Source organism: Balaenoptera musculus, chromosome X (genome assembly GCF_009873245.2).
Source record: "Balaenoptera musculus isolate JJ_BM4_2016_0621 chromosome X, mBalMus1.pri.v3, whole genome shotgun sequence".
NCBI lineage: Eukaryota > Metazoa > Chordata > Mammalia > Artiodactyla > Balaenopteridae > Balaenoptera > Balaenoptera musculus.
Window position 1 is genome coordinate 60096268 of NC_045806.1, and position 19254 is coordinate 60115521.

Here is a 19254-nt window from a genome sequence, read left to right on the forward strand (position 1 = left end):
CTTAATAACTACAAAATAGTACTTACAGTATTCTAAAGAGCCAGAGACTTCTTACAGCTGTCCAAGGAGCTAGTAGTGCAAACAGCACCCTGAGCTGGGCGAATCTTTTGACATCCTTCTCAGAGAAGAGTATCCTTTCTCAGTGATTACAAAGAACTGCTGTAGTGATAACTAGTTATTTGCTCCAGCAGTTCCATATTAAATACTTCTATGCCACCAAACACCCTGTACACTAGAGCTGGAATATTATTCATTTTTACCAGGCAGCTATCTCACTGTTGAAATTTATATCCGAAAGAATGATTAGATCTTGGCTTATTTTTCTTTTCATATAAAATGGGGAAACTGGTTCCATCATTTCTAAGTCCTCACTTCAATGTGGTGCTTTAGGCTACTTTAAATTAGCAGAATTAAACAGGGGGCATTTTATGTAATAGATTAATCAAATAAATTGATCTATGGTTTTCAAAAGCACCTCAGCATATGTTCTCTCATTTTATCCTTTTACAGCAATCTTCTTGAAATAAGTAGGGGCTGGCTGGAGCTCCAGATGAAAAAATTTAAGGATTAGGAAGTTTAGGTAGTTTTTCTACAAGTGAAAATTGTTAAAGCCCAAACAAGGAATGGTTTGAAAATGGTGGTAGAGCCCAAAGATACTGGTCTTAAAAGTTCCACTCTAGAACTCCTTTGATCATACTAAAATATCAAAGTCACAGTGGTCTATCCACAGACCCACCACCCTTAGTAAAATGAGAGACACTGGTCATCAGGTACATGGTATAAATAGGTTTTTAGACTTCAAAATTTCAATGACCAGGTTATCAATTCTACCTTGCAATCGTCCTTACAACATAAAAAAATAACAGCAACTTTTTGGTTGTATCTTGGCAGTTGACACTATACAATGGCAATATACAAGAGGAGAGGAGAGATTCTTTGCCAGGCAATCTGCTTTGAAAGGAAGAATGCACAGATAGTGCTAAACTTCCTTCCTGGGGAGACAATTTTCAATTGATACTTATGTATAATGAAAACCCAAAATAAAGGGTAGCAATCCAGTTCCCTTGGGTCTGACTTGCCTTGGGCATTTTGCCTAGTAAAGCAGTAAGAGGGGGGCAGGAATGGTTCCTGTCCCCAGAATGTGAAAATAATTGGAACTGGGATCATTAACAAATGCAGGAAAAGGAGTGAAGGCCCAGCCACCTAGTTCAGGCCTGCTTTTGGTAGTCAATGCTGCACAAATACAATGTCAAAGTGGTAGGGAGATCTGGGGCTGATGGGCTAAAAAATGGGACAATTAATACTGTGTTAATAACACCGAAGGTGTTGTGGGAGGTCAGCACTACTCAGAAGTAATGCAAAGAAGGAAGTGGAAGGGTCCATGTCTAATAGGCTGGACCAAAGAAAGTGCAACCAAGGTATTACAGAAATTCAAAATGGGCAAAACAATGACATCTGAGATTGTTAACGTTTTAAGTCCAAGAGAAAAGCATTTTGCTCAGTCAACATTTCCCAGCAACAATGCAAAAGGGTCAGGGCAGGGCAAGAGCAGGAGGGGCAAGAGAGCACAGTCTTATCTGGATACATGGACACCTGAAATTGTGAGCATTAATATTCCATAAGAAGGGTCCAAGGGCAGGCAAGGGGTCTGGAGAGGGAAGATAATGGCAAGACTATGACTACTTGGAATTTGATACACTGGAGCCAGTGCAAAAGGAGTGGGAGTATGGGTCGCTGTTTGATGGACAAGTTCACAGCATACTGCAGTGTTTATACTTTATTATGCCATGGGAAACTGGAGCTGGGAATGCTTGCCTAACAAAGCCAGGGAGGAAAAACCCATTGCTAATTGCCATTGTGCTCATCACAGTCCCAGTAGAAGTTTTGTGTCATTAGCAGCCCCTGCAGTAATGCAAAGGGGCTGCAAGGGGATGCTATCCTACTCTAATAAGAAGGGAGAATAGATAATTGCAAATATTCACATTATCAGTCCAGAAAAGGGGCCTTAGTCAGTACCCCTGATGTATACAGTGAGGGTACAGGGGTCCTATCTAATGATCGTACTTTTGATATGTTATTGGTGCATATTAATTGTCCAAGAGCTGAGGTCATGATAGTTAGCTGAGGGGATATGACATTAGTCTACTGATAAAGACAACAATTTCAATTATGTATATTAACAGTCCACTAGAAGGGACCTTGGGGGAAAACAGTATCCCCTGCAGTATTACAAAGGAGATAAAATAGTCCTAGAAGTAACAGGGTTGTGGAAAACTGCAATTCTGCACATTAACTGTCCAAATAGAAAGGTCTTGGTGGTGGGCACAACCTACTGGAAGGCATAGGAAATGGGGGGGAGGAGGGGATCCTTGTCTACTGCCCAAGAACCAAATGCAATTATGCACATTAACAGGCCAAGGAATGGGGATTTAGGGGTCAGCAACCCTGGTAGACTGCAAATGGAGGGCAACAGGATAAGATGAACTAAGTTGCAATTATGTACATTAATGTCAAAGGGACATGGTGTGGTCAATTAAAATCGTATACCTTGTACAAATATAAGGATCTTAGAGTAGCGGGCACTCCCTGCTAAAAGGCAAAGGGAGTGGGGAGATAGGTGTCCCCATCTAGTGTACTGGAACATGCACAAATGCAATTATGCACAATAACAAGCCATAAAAAGAGGCCTTAGTGATCAGTACCCCTGCTGTACTACAAAAGGGGTCTGAGAGGATAGGATCTTATCCATATGGGATGAGCCATGTGCAATTATGCACATTAATGTCCAAGGTGACTGGTTGTGGTCAGTTACAATTGTGCACCTTGACTGTCCAAATTTAACAGTCTTGTGGATGGGGCACTTCCTGCTGGAAGGACAGGGAATGGAGAGGTGTCCTTGTCTAGTGCACAGGAACCCAGACAAATACAATAACAAGACAAGAAATGGGACCTTAGGGGTCAAAATCTTTGTGGTACTTCAAAGGGGTTTGAAGGGGAAGGATCCTAATGTAATTGTCATTACACGTATTTGAGAAAGGGGCCTTAAGTGGACAGTACCCCATGCAGTAAAGCAAAGAGAATGTGAAAAGAGTCAGGGACACAAGTTAACTCAAAGGACCATGGACAATTGTAATTACATAGTCACAGTCCCAAAACAAGGGCTTTAAGGTAGTAAGTAACCTGTGCTTCAATAAGTGGAGTCCTGATCTAAAAAGCACAGTTGTGGACAACTGAGAATGTGTACAAGACAACTAACATTGTGCACATTAACTGCAGTAGTGTGTAAGATCTTGAGTAGTAGGCACCTCCTGCTGGAATATAAATAGAATGGGGAGGGTCCTTACCTGGTGTACAGGTACAGGAGCAAATGTAAGTATACACATTAACAGTCCAAGAAAACGAATCTTGGCTAGTCAGAAGCCTCTGCAGTAATGTAAATGGGGCAAGGAAATGGGATTCTAATCTAACATAAGGGAGCATGGGTTACTGAAATTATGCACATTTAAACTCTAGAGGAGAAGCAGCCACAGTTGATCAGGACCCCTGATGCAAAGGAGGTGAAATGGGATGGGATCCTAGTGTAATTTTGCACATTAACTGTCCAAAAGAGAAACTAGTCAGTAGTCTCTCCTATAATACTAAGAACTCAAGATATTAGCTTGTCACGAGGGCACATGCACAATGAGTCCCAAGAGAAGGACTCTGAGTCACTAACATCCCCTGATATAATACAGAAAGGGAGGGATATTAGTTTAAAGAGAGGGGCCTTGAACACTGGAATTTTGCATGTAAATACTCCCAGAAAAAGTAACGGAGGTAATTAATACATCTTCTTATAAAACAAAGAGAGTACAAGGGACTTAAGTGAAAGATATATTTGTGGTCAATTACCATGGTTCACTTTATTCTAGTACAAAGGTCTTGAGTAAAGGGCATCCACCACTGAATAAAAGGGAAATTAGTGAGGTCTTTATATACTGCAGAGGAAGAAGGACAAATGCAATTGTGCATTAACAGTGAAAAGGGGCCTTGGTGTTCAGGACCCTATGCTGTAATGCTGACAGGGTGTGAGAGGATGGGATGCACCACAACAGTCCCAAGTACCCTCTGTGGTAATGCAAAGAGAGTAGAAAGGGACTGGAAACTAGACTAACAGAAAGGACTATAGTTGCAGTTAAGCATCTTAAGAGTCCCAAAAACGCTCCCATGTAATGCAAAGGGAGTAGGAGGTAACGGGATCCTAGACCAACAGAAGGGAACACAGGTGCAATTACCATCATGACAGTCCCAAATGCCCTCCCAGGTAATGTAAAGGGAGTCATGGGATCCAAAACTAACAAAAGGGACCACATCTGCATTTAAACACATTCACAGTTCCAAGTACCTTCTGTGGTAATGCAAACAAAGCTGGGGGGCATGGACCCCAGACTAAGAGAAGGGACCACAGCTGCAATTAAACACTTTAATAGTCCCAAGTGCCCTCTGCTGTAATGCAAAGGGAGTAAGAGGGCATGGGAAGTGAGACTAACAGAAGGGACCACAGATGCAATTAAGCACTTCAACAGTCCCAAATACACTCCTAGGTAATGCTAAGGGAGTTAGAGGGCATGGAATCCTAGATTAACAAAACGGATTACAGCTGCATTTAAGCACCTTTCTGTCCCAATACCAACAAGTAATACAAATGAGTAGAAAGGGATGAGATCCTAGAATTACAGAAGGGACCACAGCTAAAAACGAGCACAGTGACAGTCCCAAATATGTTCCCAAGTTACGTGAGGGAATTGGAGTGCTTGAGAAAGTACACTTAATAGATGGGACTACAGCTGTCACTAACCACTTTAAAGGTCTCGTATACCTCTGCAGTCATGCAAAAGGAGATAGGTGGGAATGGGATCCTAGGTTAACATAAGGGATTGTACCTGCATTTAATAAGCACATTAACAGTCCCTTGTAGCCTCTGTGGAAACGCAAATCAAGTAGGAGGGGATGGGATCCCAGACTAACAGAACGGACAGGAGTCCAATTAAAGTAGTCCCAAGTGCCCTCTGCAGAAATGCAAGGGAGTTAGGTGGGAATGGGATCCTAGGTTAAAAAAAAAAGGACTGTACCTGCATTCAAGCACAGTAACAGTCCATTGTACACTGTGGTAATGCAACTCAAGGAGGGAAAGGGAATCTAGACCAACAGAAGGGACAGCAGCTTCAGTGAAGCCCATTAACGGTCCCAAGTACCCTTTGCAGTGATGAAAAGGGAGTTAGGTGGGAACGTACTTCAAGGTTAACATAAGGGACTGTACCTGCATTTAAGCACATTGAAAGTCCCTTGTAGCCTCTGGGATGATGCAAAGGGAGTTACGTGGGAATGGGATCCCACCTTACAAAGGGACTGTAACTGCATTTAAGCACATTAACAGTCCTTTGTACCCTCTTTTATAATGCAAATTGAGTAGGAGGGCATGGGAATCTAGACCGACAGATGAAACTGTATAGGCAGGTAAACGCATTAACAGTCCCAAGTACCCTCTGCAGTCATGCAAAGGGAGTTAGGTGGGAATGGGATCATAGGTAACATAAGGGACTGTAGTGCCATTTAAGCACATTAAAAGTCCCTTGTACACTCTGTGGTAATGTAAATCAAGTAGGAGGGAATGGGATTCTAGACTAAGAGAGAAACCGTAGCTGCATTAAAGCTTGTTAACAGTCCCAATTACCATCTGCAGTCATGAAAAGGGAGTTAGGCGGGATTTCGGGGTTAACTCAAGGCACTGTACCTGCATTTAAACACATTAGCAGTCCCTGGTAGCCTCTTTGGTAATGCAAATGGAGGCAGGTGGAACTGGGATCCTTGAACTCTACCTGCACTTAAGCACCATAACAGTCCCTTGTACCCTCCGTGGTAATGTAAATCCTGTAGGAGGGGATGGGATCCTAGACTAAGAAAAGGGACTGTGGCTTCAGTAAAGCCCATTAATAGTCCCAAATACCCTCTGCAGTCATGCAAAGGGAGTTAGGTGGGAACAAGATCCTAGGTTAACATAAGGGACTGTGGCTGCATTTAAGCACTTCAACAGTACTTTGTAGCCTCTGTGGTAATGCAAAGGGAGTTAGGTGGAAATGGGATCCTGGTTATCATAAGGGACTGTAGATCCATTTAAGTACATTAACCATCCCTTCTACCCTCTCTGGTAATGCAAATCAGGAAGGAAGGGAACGGATCCTAGACTAACAGAAAGGATTGTAGCTGCAATCAATCGCATTTAAAGTCCCAAGTATTCTCTGCAGTCATACAAAGGGAGTTAGTTGGGGGTGGGATCCAAGATTACCATAAGGGACTATAATTGCATTTAAGCACGTTAACAGTCCCTTGTACAGTCAGTGGTAATGCAAAGGGGGTTAGTTGGGAATGGGATCCTAGGTGAAAAAATAAAGGGGACTATACCTGCATTTAAGCACATTAACAGTCCCTTGTATCCTCTGTGGTAATGTAAATCTGTAGGAGGGGATGGGAATCTAGACTAAGAGAAGGGACTGTAGTTGTGATTAAGCCCATTAACAGTCCCAAGTACCCTCTGCAGTCATGCAAAAGGAGTTAGTTGGAGATGGGACCCTAGGTTAACATAAGGGACTGTAGCTGTATTTAAGCCCATTAACAGTCCCTTGTACAGTCTGTGGTAATACAAGTTGTGTAGGAGTGGATGGGAATCTAGACTAACAGAAGGGACTGTAGCTGTAATAAAGCCCATTAACAGTCCCAAGTACCCTCTGCAGTCATGAAAAGGGAGTTAGGTAGGAATGGGTTCCTAGGTTAAAAAAAAAAAAAAAAAAGGGACTGTAGCTGCATTTAAGCACATTAACAGTCCATTATACCCCCTTTGGTAATGCAAATCGAGGACAGCCTGGGAATCTAGGCTAATAGAAGGGAGGGCAGTGCAATTAAGCCCATTAACAAGTCCCATGTAGGCTCTGCATTAATGAAAAGGGAGTTAGGTGGGAATGGGATCCTAGGTTAACATAAGGGACTGTAGTTACATTTAAGCACATTAATAGTTATACAGTTTGTGGTAATGCAAACCGTGTAAGAGAGGATGGGAATGTACACTAACAGAAGGGAATGCAGCTGCAGTAAGCTCGTTAACAGTCCCAAGTACCCTCTGCAGTCAGGAAAGGGAGTTAGGTGGAAATGGAATCTTAGGTTACATAAGGGACTGTAGCTCCATTTAAGCACATAAACAATCCATTGTACTCCCTTTGGTAATGCAGATTGAGTAGGAGGGCATGGGAATCTGGACTAACAGAAGGGGCTGTAGCTCTAATTGAGCCCATTAACAGTCCCAAGTACCCTCTGCAGTCATGAAAAGAGAGTGAGGTGGGAATGGAATCCTAGGTTAAAAGGGGGGGGGGGATTTTACTTGCATTTAAAAGCACATTAACAGTCCCTGGTGTCCTCTTTGGTAATCTAAAGGGAATTAGGAGGTAATTAGCTCTAATGGGATCCTAGGCTAAGATAAGGGACAGTAGTAAATTAAGCCCATTAGCAAGTTCTATGTAGGCTCTGCAGTAATGAAGAGGGAGATAGTTGGGGATGGGATCCTAGGTTAATATAAGTGACTGTAGCTGCTTTTAAGCACAGTAACAATCCCTTGTAACCTCTGTGGTAGTGCAAGGGAGTTAGGTGGGAATGGGATCATAGGTAAACATAAGAGACTGTAGATGCATTTAAGCACAGTAACAGTCTCTCGTATACTCTGGGGTAATGCAAACTGAGTAGGAGGGATGGGATTCTAGAGGAACAGAAAGGACAGCAGTGCAATTAAGCCCATTAACAAGTCCATGTGGGCTCTGCAGTAATGAAAAGGGAGTTAGGTGGCAATGGGATCCTAGATTAACATAAAGGACTGTAGCTCTGTTTAAGTACATTAGCAGTACCTGTCCTCTCTGTGTTAATGCAAATGGAGTAGGATGGAACAGATTCTAGACTAACAGAAGGCACTGTACCTGCAACAAAGGCCATTAAAAGTCCCAAGTACTCTCTGCAATCACGAAAAGGGAGTTAGGTGGGGATGGGATACTAGGTAATTGCATTTAAGCACATTAACGTTCCCTTGTATCCCCTTTGGTAATGCAAATGGAGTAGGAGGGCATGGGAATCTCAAATAACAGAAGGGATTATGGCTCTAATTGAGCCCATTAACTCCCCCAAGTACCCTCTGCAGTCATTCAAAGAGGGTTAAATGGAAATGGGATCATAGGTAAACATGAGAGACTGTAGATGCATTTAAGGATGTTAATAGTCTACACTCTGGGGTAATGCAAATCAAGTAAGAGGGATGGGCTCCTAGACTAATAGGAGGGACAGCAGTGAAATTAAGCCCATTAACAAGTCCCATATAGGCTCTGCATTAATGAAAAGGGAGTTAGGTGGGAATGGGATCCTAGGTTAACATAAGGGACTACAGCTCCATTTAAGCACATTAACAGTCCCAGTTACCCTATGTGGTAATGCAAATCCAGTAAGAAGGAAACGGATTCTAGATTAACAGAAGGGACTGTAGCTGCAGTAAAGCCCATTAACAGTCCCAAGTACCCTCTGCAGTCATTAAAAGGGAGTCAGGCGGGAATAGGGTCCTAGATAAACATAAGGGACTGTAGCTGCTTTTAAGCACAGTAACAGTCCCTTGTACCCTCTGTGGTAGTGCAAGGGATTTAGGTGGGAATGGGATCATAGGTAAACATAAGAGACTGTAGATGCATTTAAGCACAGTAACAGTCTCTTGTACACTCTGGGATAATGCAAATTGAGTAGGTGGGATGGACTCCTAGATTAACAGAAGGGACAGCAGTGCCATTAAGCCCATTAACAAGTCCATGTGGGCTCTGCAGTAATGAAAAGGGAGTTAGGTGGCAATGGGATCCTAGATTAACATAAAGGACTGTAGCTCTATTTAAGCACATTAGCAGTCCTTTGTACCTTCTGTGTTAATGTAAATCGTGTAGGAGTGAATGGGAATCTAGACTAACAGAAGGGACTGTAGCTGCAATAAAGCCCATTAACAGTCCCAAGTACCCTCTGCAGTCATTCAAAGAGCTTTAAATGGAAATGGGATCACAGGTAAACATGAGAGACTGTAGATGCATTTAAGGATGTTAACAGTCTCTACACTCTGGGGTAATGCAAATCAAGTAAGAGGGATGGGCTCCTAGACTAATAGGAGGGACAGCAGTGAAATCAAGCCCATTAACAAGTCCCATATAGGCTCTGCATTAATGAAAAGGGAGTTAGGTGGGAATGGGATCCTAGGTTAACATAAGGGACTACAGCTCCATTTAAGCACATTAACAGTCCCAGTTACCCTACGTGGTAATGCAAATCCAGTAAGAAGGAAAACGGATTCTAGATTAACAGAAGGGACTGTAGCTGCAGTAAAGCCCATTAACAGTCCCAAGTACCCTCTGCAGTCATTAAAAGGGAGTCAGGCGGGAATAGGGTCCTAGATAAACATAAGGGACTGTAGCTGCTTTTAAGCATAGTAACAGTCCCTTGTACCCTCTGTGGTAGTGCAAGGGATTTAGGTGGGAATGGGATCATAGGTAAACATAAGAGACTGTAGATGCATTTAAGCACAGTAACAGTCTCTTGTACACTCTGGGATAATGCAAATTGAGTAGGTGGGATGGACTCCTAGATTAACAGAAAGGACAGCAGTGCCATTAAGCCCATTAACAAGTCCATGTGGGCTCTGCAGTAATGAAAAGGGAGTTAGGTGGCAATGGGATCCTAGATTAACATAAAGGACTGTAGCTCTATTTAAGCACATTAGCAGTCCTTTGTACCTTCTGTGTTAATGTAAATCGTGTAGGAGTGAATGGGAATCTAGACTAACAGAAGGGACTGTAGCTGCAATAAAGCCCATTAACAGTCCCAAGTACCCTCTGCAGTCATTCAAAGAGCTTTAAATGGAAATGGGATCACAGGTAAACATGAGAGACTGTAGATGCATTTAAGGATGTTAACAGTCTCTACACTCTGGGGTAATGCAAATCAAGTAAGAGGGATGGGCTCCTAGACTAATAGGAGGGACAGCAGTGAAATCAAGCCCATTAACAAGTCCCATATAGGCTCTGCATTAATGAAAAGGGAGTTAGGTGGGAATGGGATCCTAGGTTAACATAAGGGACTACAGCTCCATTTAAGCACATTAACAGTCCCAGTTACCCTACGTGGTAATGCAAATCCAGTAAGAAGGAAACGGATTCTAGATTAACAGAAGGGACTGTAGCTGCAGTAAAGCCCATTAACAGTCCCAAGTACCCTCTGTAGTCATGAAAAGAGAGTGAGGTGGGAATGGAATCCTAGGTTAAAAAAGGGGGTGGGATTGTACGTGCATTTAAAAGCACATTAACAGTCCCTTGTGTCCTCTTTGGTAATCTAAAGGGAATTAGGAGGGGATGGGATCCTAGGCTAAGATAAGGGACAGTAGCACAATTAAGCCCATTAGCAAGTTCTATGTAGGCTCTGCAGTAATGAAAAGGGAGATAGTTGGGGATGGGATCCTAGGTTAACATAAGGGACTGCAGCTGCATTTAAGCACATTAACAGTCCCTGTACCCTCTGTGGTAATGCAAATCCAATAAGAAGGAAACTGATTCTAGATTAACAGAAGGGACTGTATCTGCAATAAAGCCCATTAACAGTCCATTGTCCCCCTTTCGGTAATGCAAATAGAGTAGGAGGGCATGGGACTCTACTAACAGAAGGGACTGTAGCTCTAATTGAGCCTATTAACAGTCCCAAGTACCCTCTGCAGTCATGCAAAGGGAGTTAGACAGGAATGGGATCATAGGTAAACATAAGAGACTATAGATGCATTTAAGCACAGTAACAGTCTCTCATACATTCTGCGGTAACGCAAATTGAGTAGGAGGGATGGGATTCCAGACTAACAGAAGAGACAGCAGTACAATTAAGCCCATTAACAAGTCCATGTAGGCTCTGCATTAATGCAAAGGGAGTTGGGGGGGATGGGTTCCTAGGTTAACATAAGGGACTGTAGCTCCACTTAAGCACATTAACAGTCCCTTGTGCCCTTTGTGGTAATGCAAATCGAGTAGGAAGGAAATGGATTCTAGAGTGACGAAAGGAACTGTAGCTGCAATAAAGCTCATTAACAGTTCCAAGTACCCTCCGCAGTACCCTCCTCACTCAAAGGGAGTTAGATGGGGATGGGTTCCTAGGTTAACGTAAGGGACTATAGCTGTATAAGTCCATTATCAGTCCCTTGTACTGCCTGTAGTAATGCAAATCATCTAGGAGGGGAATAGGTGCTAGACTAACAGAGAGGTCTGTAGCTGCAATCAAGCCCATTAACTGCCCGAGGTATCCTCTGCTGTAATGCAAAGGCAGTTAGTTGGGGATGGGATTCTAATTTAAAGAAAGGAGTCATTGGGACCGCAATTTTGCACATGAACAGTGTCAGGAAATGGCCTTAGATAATTAGCACCTTTCAGAACTAAAGATGATGCACGGTTCCTGATACAAAAGGCTCAGGTGTAATCAATTAGGTTCGTGCACATTAAATGTCCTAGTGCAGAGTTCTCAAGTAGTAAGGGTCCTCTGCTGGAATACAAAGCGGGTGGGTGTGACTAATTCACAGGACATTGACAAATGCAAGTATGGACATTATCAATTCAAGAGAAGGTTCCTTGAGAGTTTGACCCATATAGCATGCAAATGGGATACAGTGGCCCATTAAAGTGGACAGGACTCTGGACAACTGCAACTGTGCAAATTAACTGTCCAAAAGCTGAGTTCTTGAATAATCTGCACGACCTAGCAGTATTCCACCGAGTGTGGGATTTCATTTTTTATTGCATGGGACCATAGTTATATGCAATTATGCACATCAATTGTTTAATAAGAGAAGGGACTTTGGGTAATCAGAACTCCTCAGAAGAAATGGCACAGAGGTAAGGGATATCCTAGACTAATGGGTGGGACCATGGGAAATGAGGATTTTACATATTAATGCAAAGTGACAGGTAGTCCGAACTGCCTAGGAGCAATGAAGAGCATGGGTGGGTCTTACCTGTTAGGCAGGACCATGACTAACAGTGATTGTATCCATTAATATTTCAAAGCAAAGGACTTTGAGGATGAGCACTTCTGCTGTAGTGCAAAAAAGTTGCAAAGGACTTGTGTAATGAACAATTGGGATTCTTCTCATTAATAATTCAAGGAAGATGGTCTCAGGTAGTCAGCACGGCCTAATAGCAATGCGAATGGGATGGAGGGTCATTGATTAATGGGGAAGACGATGTACAGTTTGGTACTTTAATTGTTCAAGAACAGCAGGACTCCAGAAAAGCAGGGCAAAATTGGTAGGATGCCTTTGTTTAATGGACAAGACTATGACAATTGGGACTGAGCACATTAACTGTGGAACAAAAAATCTGGGTTTTCTGTGCCCCCTGCTGAATGCAAAAGGGTTTTTGACTGGGATCTAATCCAATGGGCAGGATTATGAACAATTAGAATTTCACTCAGTGCAAAGAGTTTAGGTGGTCAGCACAGTATATATGCACTGTCCAGAAAACTGGGATTGTGACTACTGCAGCAATGACAGAGGAATGGTTTCTCCTTCCTTAAGGACAGGGGATTGAGAAGATTATGAGTAACTAGACTTATGAAAGCTCTCAATTAATTAACATTTCCTAACATTAATGCAAAGGGTGTGTGGATTCTTTGTTCTAACATGGGACAATGGACAAAAGGGATTCTGTACATTAATTGAAAATGGTGACTCGGGTAGTCAGCATTCAAGATCAGCAATGCTAGAGGCAGACAGGGTATCCCAGTCTACTGGGTGAGCAATGGACAACTTATTTTTAGCACTGAATCAATGCAAATTTCACGGGCTTTAGGGAGAAACAGGACTGAGGCTGGGCTGGGGCTGGGGCTGGGGCTGGGGCTGGGGCTGGGGCTGGGGCTGGGGCAGGGGCTGGGGCAGGGGTAGGGCCAGGGGCCGGGGCAGGGCCAGGGGCCGGGGCCGGGGCTGGGGCCGGGGCTGGGGCCGGGGCCGGGGCTGGGGCCGGGACTGGGGCCAGAGCTGGGGCCGGGGCTGGGGCTAGGGCCGGGGCTGGGGCCAGAAAGGGGGTTGCTAGGAACAGGGCTGGGGTGGAGCTAGAGGCTGTGGAGGCAAGAAACCACAGAAACTTGAAATTATGAGCAATAATACTCCAATATAATAAGTTCGAATAGAAGAAGCAAGTCCACAGCAATTCAAGTTTCCTGCAGATAGGTGGGTCATTAGTCAATTAGTGCAGCATTAAGGGTGGGAACAAAGCAAGGCCTGGACCGGAGTGGACCTTCAAATATTCCTTTTTACATTCAGTCATAACGTTAAATTTTTAATTAACTACTTCTGTGCTATAAGACTCTTCAAAAATCCAAAGGGAAGTAGTTTAAGTCAACCCCAAAGTAAAAAATAGTAAAAAATTTAAAATGGCTTATTATTTTACTTTGAATATCTAAAGACAAAAAAAGTTTAAGCAATTTGTAGAAAAAGAAACTGAAAACTTGAAGGAATTTTAAAGGAACCCAAACATGAAAACCAATTAAATGTTAACTGAAATGAAGTCTACAAATAAAGCCCCTAAATACATTTCCATAGTAGTCCCTTAAGGCTTAAATCAAACACTAGCAAACCACATAATCAAACTATGTATGACTGACATCCAAGAAACAAATAGAAATCAAAATCCGACCCCAGCATTAGCCACGGGGTAGGTGTTCCTCTTGAGGAAGGCAGGGATTCCTCTTCTGCCACCTGTTGGCCAACGATCATCTGCGATCCATTCTGGTCCTTGCCACGACTCACCGCCATTTTCACACTTGGCAGGCATGGAGCACTGCCCCTGGCCAAAGTGCAGAAGAGCAGAGGCGGGGTTGGCGGGGGCGGGTAGTACACTAGCCTTAGGCCACGGCACCAATGCAGAGGAATGGCGTGAGGTTCAGCCCGCACAACCTAATATCCAGCACTGCAAGTGGCAATGCTGGAGGGGAGGGAGCAAGTGAAAGGGGAGGGAGGTGGAAAGGCCAAATGTCCTTGGAAAGACCTTGGTACCACCCACTGGGAGTAGTACAAACGTGGCCCGTCCTGACTGGCTGAATAGAGACGGTAGCAAGGTGCTATGCTAACTCGGTCTAATTCCATCCTCCACTAACTGGCTGCGACCAATTCCACCATCCTTTCTGATTGGGTGGGTCATGCGGCAATCCAACACTGCCAATCCCTCCTTTCACTTTTTCGCGGCAAAGCCCGCCATCTTTAACAATGCGGCAGGCCCTCCTGGTGCAAAGCCCGCCAAGAATGTAACGGTCGCTCACCCCTGCCATGACGTCCACGTGACAAACTGCCATGATATCCACATGACAAGGTCAGCCATATTGTCCCTGCAGCAAAACCTGTCAGGAAATGCACACGGCAAAGACAAAGGCCCGCCATGTTTTAGACTGCGGCAAGTACTTAAGCCGCCATCTTTTACTATGTAACAGAATATTTCCACCGCCATGCTGCACACTAGAACAAAGACACCCATGATGTGGCTTCCCGCCACTGGAACACTGCGGCAAAATGGATCCGCCATTTTGAACACTCTAACAAAGCAGAGAGCCATGCTAAGCAATGCTGCAAAGTCAAAATCGCCATTTTGAACTCTGCGCCTAGGTCCTCTCCCTCTCATTTTCGATTAGCCTTTTGTAATATGACACAGGATGATCCTGTTTTTCCACCTCATGATACCACAATTCATGCAAAGCTCTTAACATGACCCAAATCAGCTTATTCAAAACACTTAACTCATACAATGCATATCATTTCCTCTGCCTGTCCCACTATTCATCTTACCTTCCTAGTTTATACTTAGCACAAACAACTAGCCCTCAGCCAAGCTGGGCGGCAATTCTAAAGTGGCCGCCATCTTTCCTCCCCAGCCTAACCAACCCCCTAGCCTAACTGCAAAGTCATCTCCCAGCCAAAGCCGTAGGTCCACTCACACAACACCAAACGATTAGCAGCAACATTTTGTAGACATTCCAGATAGTACAACGAACCACAAAACCCAACACTTTTCCATCCATGAAAAGCCCCGATGGGCGATGAAAAAAAAAAAAATCTAAGCAGGTATCCGCGGCCCCGATGGGCAAGGAAAAAAAAAAAAAAATTAAAGCAGGTATCCGAGGCCCCGATGGGCAAGGAAAAAAAAAAAAAAATCAAAGCAGGTATCCAAGGCCCCGATGGGCGAAAAAAAAAAAAAAAAAAAAAAAAAAAGGCAGGTATCCATTGCCCCGTTGGGCCAGAGTGTTGGGGAGAGAGGGGGTACACAGCAGGTATCCGAGGCCCCGATGGGCTAAGGGAAAAAAAAATTAAAAGCAGGTATCCGCGGCCCCGATGGGCAAAAAAATAACAATATTAAAACCAGGTATCCACAGCCCCGATGGGCAAAATATAGAAAAGGGGGAGAAAAAGAAAACTAAACCACAAAAAACCAGAGGAGTCAACCAAAAATCATTCCAAAGAAAAATTCCTTTAAAATGGAAAACTGCCTAAAAATATCCCAAATATCTGTAAAATAGCGAGGTGTCAAGAAAATACTAGGAGAAATTTCAAATTTTTAAAAATATTTTATGAATTTTTGGTGAATTTTTTAAAAGAAATACGCCATAAGGCATGGTTGGGGGCTGGAAAATGTTCCAGAAAGAACCACACGGGCAAAGAGATCCAATATGAGCAAGCTTCTACCCCGGGAAAAGAAGAAATATGGCGGTCGCAGCAAAGTGCAGCGCTTTAAGAAGTGAGAGGGAGGGGACTGAGGGCGGAGGGAGTAGAAGAGGAGTGGCCTAGAAGATTGAAAGCCAGACATATTTGTAGTTTAGCCAGCTCAAAAATTGACCCAGTAACAAGAAAAAGAGAGATTTCAAAAAAAGCAGCAACATACTAAAAAGAACATTAGCCTGGAGGTAGGCTTCATTTCTAGTCTAGGAGCCACGACTTCAAAGGGTTTTCAATGGGTTCGCATCTGTAAAATAGGGACGTTGAGTAAATCAAATTAGATAACTGATGTTAAAATTCTCCACAAACAGTATAGCAAATGAAAAGGTTTTAGTTTAATTTGGTTTTGAAATAGGAGGAAAGGGGAAGTAGAGCTTTGATATGTTAATAAAGTATCCAAATGCCTCATTTAGCCAGAATGTATAACTGCCCCACCAAACGTTTGAACCAAAGAAGCTAGGAAGGGGCAATACATTAAGGTTAGAACCCTCTTCACGGGACTTTCCCTTCCGTTATCTAATGTGATAGTGAAGGTTTACTCGAAAAAGAGACCCATAAAGGTTACACGATGTGCTCAAAGTCACACACCATGATTCTGAGTCAGTGTATTTTCTACTCCAGCACTCTGCCTGTGTGGCCCCTGATAATAGAAGACTGGAAGTGCTTCTAAGTGAACAAGAGAGAGGAAGGAAAAGACATTTCACAGAATGCCGATTTAGCCTCTAAATAAGCTATATTATTTGTAATTTTTAAACTGTGAAACCTTAATCTTTAGTATTTTTCTACTTCCTCCGTGAATCTGATGACCCCAACAATGAAGCAGTCGTAAGAGTACAGTAGTGAAGTTCACCCGCTGCCAGTAACTGGTAGGAAAATGTTCATATAAAAGCCAAAGCTTCCCCCAGAAAGCTGGCTATTTAGGTGAGAAGCAATTAATCTCCTAAACCATCCTATACGGTTTATCAGAGAAACAATAGAGAAACTGAGGGAGACGATGGAAACTAAGTATTACACACAACTCCTAGAAAATCAAAGGATACATTGCCCTCCCAGTGGCTGAACTGGAAAGTATAACTATTAACCCAAATAGTATCAGGTAAGGATGCCCTCCAGTCTCCAAATAAGTAATAAAGTATGCAAAATTTTCTTCCTTAAAGGACGCACTCCATCTTCTAAGTGCTCTTGGTTCACACAAAAAGGTAATCTGACTTATTCCAAATGAAGGATATTGCATTGTAAAAGTAGTATAATTTTCCGTAGGACCTTCCCTCAACACTCAAAAATTAAACTATGAAGCAAACGCCTACAAACAAATTTGTTATGCTTTCCAGATTTGGGGAAGGAAATGGGATTCATATATATATATATATATGTATATAAAATATATATTTCTGAAAGTCTTTAAGATTTCACCCTAATTTAGTCTTTCACAAGTTTCTAATGAGACAAATAGAGGAAAAGGAGTCTTTTGTCGCATAGAGTGGTAAATTGAGATTGAGGGATGCTGTTTTCTTTGCTTTTGGTTTAAAAACTAGTGGCAGCAAGAGGATCCCACAGTAGAGGTCCTTGGACTCAGATAATTTTGGTTGCACTTTAGTGAAATATCTCTGTTGACAAGACTGACTTGCATGTCAAATCTCTCTAGTGAGAATTGTGGAATTTAAATGGAGTTTAAAATTACTGTAGTGATCACGGTATATTTGAAAAATAACCATACGTGTAAAAGGCAGTAAATAGTGACAACCATTTTGATATCATTTCAGTCAGCAGGAAAAAAATGATTATATAAGTGGTTGTTATGTAACAACTACTGTGATCTCAGCCTAGACTAACCAGCAAGACCTAAAAAGCAAGTCAACTATCACCAGCAGCAACAGTATCAGGTCCTAAGCTCCTTCTCTATAGGCCACAAACTAATAGTATCACCAGGAATCTGATCCCACTATAGAATTTAACCTGTTTCAGCTTATTTTGTCTTTAGCACAGGGTACCAATTATTAGGGTAACTAGGCCTGTCCAATAGAATTTTCTACAATCGTGGAAATGTTCTATACTTTTTAGACCTTGGGTTAGGGAAAATTTTCTAAAACAAGACTCACTACTAAAAAATTGATAAATTTGAATTTTTGAAATCAAAACGTTTTGTTTCACAAAAACACCTTAAAAGGTGAAAAGACAAGTTATAAACTGGTTGTGCCGGGGTTCTGCAGCCAGGCTCTGGTTCTGGGAGGGTGGCCAAACTAGCAGATTACTCCCATTGGCTGTCATAGTAATCTTTCATGGGATCGGGTGAGATTAGGCCACCAAAATGGTGTTGACATGTTGATTTGGGGTGACTCTCACTCACATCAGACACAGGACATTTTAAGGCTCTAGGCTACCAAGGTCCACTGCCAAGACTTGGGCTAAAAGAACTGCAGAGGATACAAATAGATTCCAAAGAGCCAATGCATTGGAAATGGTAACAGCATTGCTACCTTTTTCTAGTAATGGAAGACATGAAATTAGCCAGGTATGGTGCATTTGACAATAAAGAACATGAAGAAATGGTTTCTAGACCTAAAAATGAAGAGATAGTACTCAGACATTATGGAGAATTTCCACATGAACTGTTAAATAAACAAGTGTATAAGTACCTCTTCTCTACCCATCATTCTAAATCTTCATTGCTAAATCACTACACCTCACATGGGTCCATGACATTTATAGAAAGGGACTACTTATATAGAAAGGCACGCTCCCGAAATATGAGCCTAGGACTCAGCATGTCCTGCAGCAGCCCTGCATTCTCCTGCTGTTTATCATGTTCAGGCTTTACTTATCCCTTTCCTACTGCCCCCCTCCCCCACCTTCAGCCCTCAATCCTCCACTTCACATTCCTCCTTTCACAACCTGGCTTTGCCTTCACTTCTGCTTGACTTCATTTTTTTTTTAATTTATTTATTTATTTATTTATTTATTTACGGCTGTGTTGGGTCTTCGTTTCTGTGCAAAGGCTTTTCTCTAGTTGGGGCAAGTGGGGGCCACTCTTCATCGCGGTGCGCGGGCCTCTCACCATCGCGGCCTCTCTTGTTGTGGAGCACAGGCTCCAGACGCACAGGCTCAGCAATTGTGGCTCACGGGCCTAGTCGCTCCGCGGCATGTGGGATCTTCCCAGACCAGGGTTCGAACCCGTGTCCCCTGCATTGGCAGGCAGATTCTCAACCACTGCACCACCAGGGAAGCCCGGCTTCATTTTATAAATATGTTGGGATCAAGGTGTGGAAACTGAGACACTAGAAGGAAAAGTGACCTGCTCAAAATTAATTAGTCAGATTTGGACCGAAATGGCATGTTCCCGACATACTTTCTGTGGCTATAACCTAGCTGTGTCCACGCCCTCTACTTTGGGCTCCCAAAGTATGTATGCATGACATACAGCAGGA

General features: G+C 43.0%; 1 long non-coding RNA gene across 8 annotated transcripts in view; it reads right to left on the reverse strand.

Annotated features, from left to right (window-relative positions):
• LOC118889149 overlaps positions 1 to 15796 on the reverse strand; it is a 30342-nt gene extending 14546 nt beyond the window's left edge. For 7 of the 8 annotated variants that reach the window (XR_005018422.1, XR_005018427.1, XR_005018428.1 and 4 more), the window contains exon 1: positions 27 to 8300. This is a non-coding gene — a long non-coding RNA (uncharacterized LOC118889149). Of the gene's footprint in view, positions 1 to 26; positions 8301 to 13763 lie in introns of those variants that run through there. The other variant, XR_005018423.1, reaches the window with a different exon arrangement.
• Positions 15797 to 19254: the final 3458 nt, after the last annotated feature.